The sequence below is a fragment of the Anolis carolinensis genome, chromosome 1, assembly GCF_035594765.1.
Source record: "Anolis carolinensis isolate JA03-04 chromosome 1, rAnoCar3.1.pri, whole genome shotgun sequence".
Classification (NCBI taxonomy): Eukaryota; Metazoa; Chordata; class Lepidosauria; order Squamata; family Dactyloidae; genus Anolis; species Anolis carolinensis.
The window spans coordinates 214,995,229-215,001,767 of NC_085841.1; positions in this window are offsets into that span (position 1 = coordinate 214,995,229).

Below are 6,539 nucleotides of genomic sequence, written 5' to 3' on the forward strand. Positions count from 1 at the left end.
TTCTCCCACTTTCATTGGGGTTCTACTCCTCTTCGTTGTTTCTATAGGCTTTCAAATAATTTCCAGTTTATAGATCAATCTATCATGAGGTTTACTAGGACTGAGAGTGCGTTACTCATCCAAGATCACCGAAAAGGGTTTCCACGGCTGAGTGGGGGGAATCAAAATCTTGTTCCCCAGAGTCATAGTCCAATGCTCAAATTACCACACCAATGCTGGACAAACCCAGTGACCGTTGAAGCCAACTGTATTTATTTTATGAAAATGTTTATCTCTCACCCTATATCTAAGGTCTCAGAGCTTACTTATATACATTTCATTAACTCAGGGGTGTAAATCACATTTTCACTGAGGGCCACATGAGCCTTATGGCCCTGCCATCAAGGTCAATATGTGGGCAATGTTCCAGACTGGTTTCAGATTAAATAGGAAGTCTAGATGTGGTCCCAGTCTAAAGGGCCTGTCACCCATCATGAATGATGGAGATCTGTGTTGCTCATGAGTAGGGTATTGCAGGATGACAAGATCAGCCTTTTCCACCCGTAAGCAAAACTACTACTTGGGACAGCTGACTGACTTTTAAGGTGGGTTTAAGGGTCTCAGAGCTGCTGAACTTGCAGATCGAAAGGTCCCAGGTTCAAACCCCAGGAGCGGCAGGAGCGGCTGCTGTTAGCTCCAGCTCCTGCCAACCTAGCAGTTCGAAAACATGCCAATGTGAGTAGATCAATAGGTACCGCTCCGGCGGGAAGGTAAGGGCGCTCCATGCAGTCATGCCGGCCACATGACCTTGGAGGTGTCTACGGATAACACCGGCTCTTCAGCTTAGAAATGGAGATGAGCACCAACCCCCAGAGTCAGACATGACTGGACTTAACATCAGGGGAAACCTTTACCTTTACTTTTTTTAAGGGTCATTTGAAGTCACGGTAATAGTGCAATGATCACAAATGAGAACAGGAAGTAGTTGCATAACTCCAACCTAGAACATTACTACTACTGATCATGATGGTTATAACTACACTCTTTGGATGAAAATTCTAAACATAGATATAGCAGAATTCTTATTTGATGGCAGCAATTTGGTCTACCCTCCTATAAGTATATACAGCAGTGGTTCTCAACCTTCCTAATGCCGGGACCCCTTAATACGGTTCCTCATGTTATGGTGACTCCCAACCATTAAATTATTTTTGTTGCTACTTCATAACTAACTTTGCTACTGTTATGAATCGTAATGTAAATATCTGATATGCAGGATATATTTTCATTCACTGGACCAAATTTGGCACAAATAGATGATATGCCCAAATTTGAATACTGGTGGGCTTGGTGGGATGATTTTGTCATTTGGAAGTTGTAGTTGCTGGGATTTATAGTTCGCCTACAATTAAAGAGCACTCTGAACTCCACCAATGATGGAATTGAACCAAACTTGGCACACAGAACTCCCATGACCGACAGAAAATACTGGAAGGGTTTGCTCGGCATTGAGCTTGGGGTCCCTTCCGGCTCTATGAGTCTATCACTCCCTCCATACAGTTCCATTCATAAATGGCTTACATCAGTTAGTGTATATATGATGAAATCCTGCCATCTGGTGGATATCTGCTGCTATAAAACAGTCTAACCACTACTATGACAAATTCAATAGGATATTTTAAAATAATTCTCCCACAATCCATGCATAGCTTTTGTAATGATACATACTACTCCGCTGATGTGATGAGTTTGCATCTCTCCCACAGCAACATATGGATCTATGGAGAGATGCTTCAGCTGAAAAGTAAATTTACAAAGATCTCAGTTCTCCCCTGCTCTCATTTTCCCATTTGTCTTCAGCTTACTTGCTACAAACTAAGTTCAAAGTTCAAAAATATATAGCCTGGACTAAAATAAACTCAGTAGGAGGGACAGGAGAAGAGGGACAGAATTTTGTCTTTCGTAGTAGTCTCAGGCAAAAGTAAACTGTGGCAGCCTCTTCTAGCTTTTGTGTTTTTCCTTATTCATTACTTATGCCATTCTACCATACTATCATTTGCTTGGCTACCCTGTGGTTTCCATCTGTGAATTGTGATCCAAGAGGGTGGTCCAGGTCATTCTATTGGTCATTTCCTTATCTTCATATCTATTACTGCACCAAATTTCCAATAAAAATCTTACAATTCCTCCTTAATAGCCTCTGCTAGATCGCGCCCAGCTCAAGTATTCAAAATCATTTGTGCTTTGACCAGTCCAGCTCCCTTTGTCCAAAACCCAGCAACCACGGCTCTTACAGCAGAGGCATTCCAGAAGTTTTTCACTGATAAAATCGCCATTCTTCGGCAGGTACTGCCTCCTACAGTTGATACCTTAAGTGAGCTTGAGACTTTGTGGCCGCTTAGTGGGCCTATCTTTGACCGATTTACTCCGCTTGACAAGGAAGATGTCACTAGGATCCTAGCTGTTGCAAAACCAACCACCTGTTCCCTTGATCCGTGCCCCTCCTGGCTGGTGAAGAGCTGCCTGGAAGGTCTACTCGATCCGTTGAGCAATATCATCAATGGCTCTCTTGAACAAGGGGTCTTCCCGGACAACCTACAAGAGGCAAGGGTTCGTCCCCTGCTAAAGAAGCCTAGCTTGGATCCCATGACCCTTGCCAACTATCGTCCTGTCTCCAACCTCCCATTCTTGGGTAAGATGATAGAGCGGGCTGTACTGGGACAATTGCAACAATTTCTGGATGATACAGCCGGCCTGGACCCTTTCCAGTCAGGTTTCCGCCCTGGCCATGGGACAGAGACAGTCCTGGTTCCCATTACAGATGAACTTCGTTGCCAGTCTGATAGCGGAAGATCAGCGCTACTGGTACTTCTCGACCTTACCGCAGCATTTGACACCGTTGACTACGATCTAATGATTCACCGTCTCGCCATGTCCGGAGTTCGCGGTCAGGCCCTCAATTGGTTCAACTCATTTCTGTGAAACCGGAGCCAATGCGTGGAGTATATGGATCAAGTCTCCGACAGATCTCCCCTCCTATGTGGGGTACCCCAAGGTGCAACCCTCTCCCCTCTTCTCTTCAACATCTACGTTAGACCCCTTGCTAGTTTGGTTCGGAGTTTCGGCCTAGACTGCTATCAATATGCGGACGACACCCAACTCCTTCATAAGATACTAAGTTAGTATCTTATAAACCTCTACTGAATGGACTGGAAGGAAAGCAGTAACTGGGTCTAGGTGGAGGTAAAGGACAGTTGTCAATTCATGCCAATTTAATCAAACGCATATTTAAATAGCGAGATTTTCAGATGTTTACGGAATGTGGCCAGGGTGATGAAAACACACTCCACAGATCTGAGTCCATGAGGCTCGTTTTCGATATGGAGTGAAGACTATTTAGGGCACACAGCTTGTGTTCTCCAGTTGGGGAATGGCTGATGGTTGCTTTTGTTTCTCCTTTCCCTTCATTTAACATCTGCAACCTGAAATGACTGGCTCACTCTGTCTAATGGTGGGCATAGCTCTGGGTATTGCTAGCCAAACAAACTCCTAAAGAGGCTGAGCAAAGCTGCTATCCATCACAGTTGCATCAAATCATCTGTGCTGAAGGAGAAATGCCTAGCCTAATATTTCCCACAGAAAATTATGTAGTTAGAATATAGACTTTTTATGTTTTTATTTTTTCTGCCTGATTTTCAAAATTAGTAACCCAGTTTGCCATTCTACATGTTCCGGCATCATTCACTCTTCCCAAGCTGAGCAAAGGAGAAAGATGCAGCACAGAAATGCTGGGAACTGTCAGGCATGAGTCACAATGATAAGGCAACAAAATATCCCCAAGATACAGTTGCTATGGCAAGCAGGTAAGTGTATCTGGGTTTTGTTCGCATTGAAAGAAGGCATTTCACCCCCAAAGCAATTCTATGCCTTCTAGCAGACATTTCTCATTGTGGTTTCATCACACGGTTAGTAGCTAGCCACTGCTTTTTCAGCATCGAGCAGTTGGAATTCCTCATTGCTGGAATTGTCACTGTAGTTGTCATTCATTTACTGTGGACTGTTTGTAGAATTTTGTGTGTGCTGTATTATAGGGAATCATTCCACATACCTGACTGAAACATTTTCATATGAATATTTTATGTGAGTAAACAAGTAACAAGGTGCTAGATTGGTGTAGGAGCCCTCGGTGGTGCAGAGGGTTAAACCCTTGTGCCAGCAGGACTGATGACTTGAAGGTTGGGTTGCTAACTTGAAAATTGCCAGTTCAAATCTAACCCAGGGAGAGTGCAGATGAGTTCCCTCTATCAGCTCCAGCTCCATGCGGGACATGAGAGAAGCCTCCCACAAGGATGGTAAAAACATCAAAACATCTAGGCGCCCCCTAGGCAACGTCCTTGCAGACAGCCAATTCTCTCACACCAGAAGTGACTTGCAGTTTCTCAAGTCGTTCCGATATGAAAAAAAACCCTTTGGTGTAGTAGTTTGAGCGCTAGACTAGGACTTGGGGAGACTAAGGTTTGGTTTCCTGTTGCCATGAACACCCCACTGGATGCTTTAGTTAAGTCACTCCGTCTCCGCTTCAGAGGAAGGCAATAGTAAAACCTCCTCTGAAAATATCTTGTCCAGAAAACCCTATGATAGGTTTGCCACACTGGAATCAATTTGTTATTGTTTTGTGACTTCCAGTTGTTTCTGACCTCTTGAGATTGTAAGACGAAGGTTTCACAGGGTTTCTTGGCAAGATGTATTCAGAAGGGGTTTGCCGTTGCTTTCCTCTGAGGGTAAGAGAATATGACTTTCCCAAGTTCAATCAGTGGGTTTCCATGTCAAAGTGGGGGATTCAAACCCTGGCCCGACAGGATCTTAGTCTACATCAGCGGTTCTTAAAATGTGGTCCACGGAGTCCTTGGGGCTCTGGAAAGCATACTGAGGGGCCCCATGCTTTCCTCCTCCTCCTCCTCCTTCTCACCACCAGAATCTTAGTCCAATGCTCAAACCACTACACCATACTGTTTCATTGAAGGCCTATAACAGCAGTAAAAATCATGGGTTTCCACTGAGGTAGATTTGGCTAAGAAAGAGAGACTCAAACCAAGATTTTCAGTCATATTGGCAAAATGTAAAGTTCCACCAGTGTACTTACGGAGGGCAATGGGCATCAAGAAGGCTTTCCTAGCACTACTTTCATACCATTGGTTTTTAACCTGTGGGCCGTGACCCAGCAGTGGGCTGCAAGAATGAAAATCCTGTCCGCGAACCTCCTTTCACTTTATCTATTTATTGATTTTCCGCTCCTTTCCGCAGAGCTGACCAATGCATTCGATCGACCACATCAGTTCTAGATTATTAAATATGATTTTCTGTGGGTGAGCAGATGGTGACTACTGGATGGTATATGTTCTGTATCAGAAACTAGAGCTGATGTGGTCTATCCAATGCAATTTTCTGAATCAGTACCTCAAATAACCAAACCGAATCAAAAGTTGACCAAAAACTGATTCGTAACCCTTTTGGTACTAAGGTTGGAGAGTAGTCCCTGGTCAAAGTGGTCCCTGGTCAAGTGGGCTTTGGTCAAAAAAAGTTTGGGAACCACTGCTTTAGACAATCGGTGACTCTGCTGTGGGAAGTTACATCTGTATTTAGCTGCAGCTGTACAGTTCAGTAAAAAATACATTGTGAAAGGAGATACTGCATACCACCTTGTACAACTTTGTGGTTGCCACTCAACTATTGCTAGGGAGAAGGTTCTCGTACTAAAAAGTCGACCTCAGATGACAGAATAACTCATAAAAGGGCCTTGGATCATGCCCTGAGTATTATGCAAAACCATATGGACAAAAGTTATCCTTTCCAAACTTTTGCCCAAACCAAGGGGAAGCTTTACTATCAAAGACAAGACCAGCATGTTAGCTTGTGTCCATTGAAAGCTAGTTCAGTGAACTTTTTTTTTTCGTGTCAGGAACAACCGGAGTTGCTTCTGAAGTGAGAGAATTGGCCATCTGCAAGGACATTGCCCAGGGAACGCCCGGATGTTTTTGATGTTTTACCATCCTTGTCGGAGGCTTCTCTCATGTCCCCGCATGGAGCTGGAGCTGATAGAGGGAGCTCATCCGCGCTCTCCCCGGGTGGGATTCGAACCTGGCAGCTTCAGGTCAGCAACCCAACCTTCAAGTCACAAGGCTTTTATCCCCTTGGCCACCGGAGGCTCCAGTTCAGCTAGATGCTATACACTGGAGGTGGGCAAACATGCTAAGAACACATTTTTGCTTCCACAGTTTGCCGCAGTTGTACATTTTCAATCCTGGAAGTTACCAGAAGTAACTTCACCCTCCTATGTTCCAATCAATCTTTGGAAATTTGGCAGAGTTTGGAGGATATCTTGAAACCTAACACTATTCCAAGTCTGGGGGCATTTAATGGATATTAGGTGCCTCAAAATTGAACAGAGATGGAAGAAGTAGCCACATACAACCTGCAGAGCACACAATTTCTACACATATTTTACACTTTAAATTCACCTTTATGTCTCCTATATGGTGAGACATGAGGGAGTTAACCAT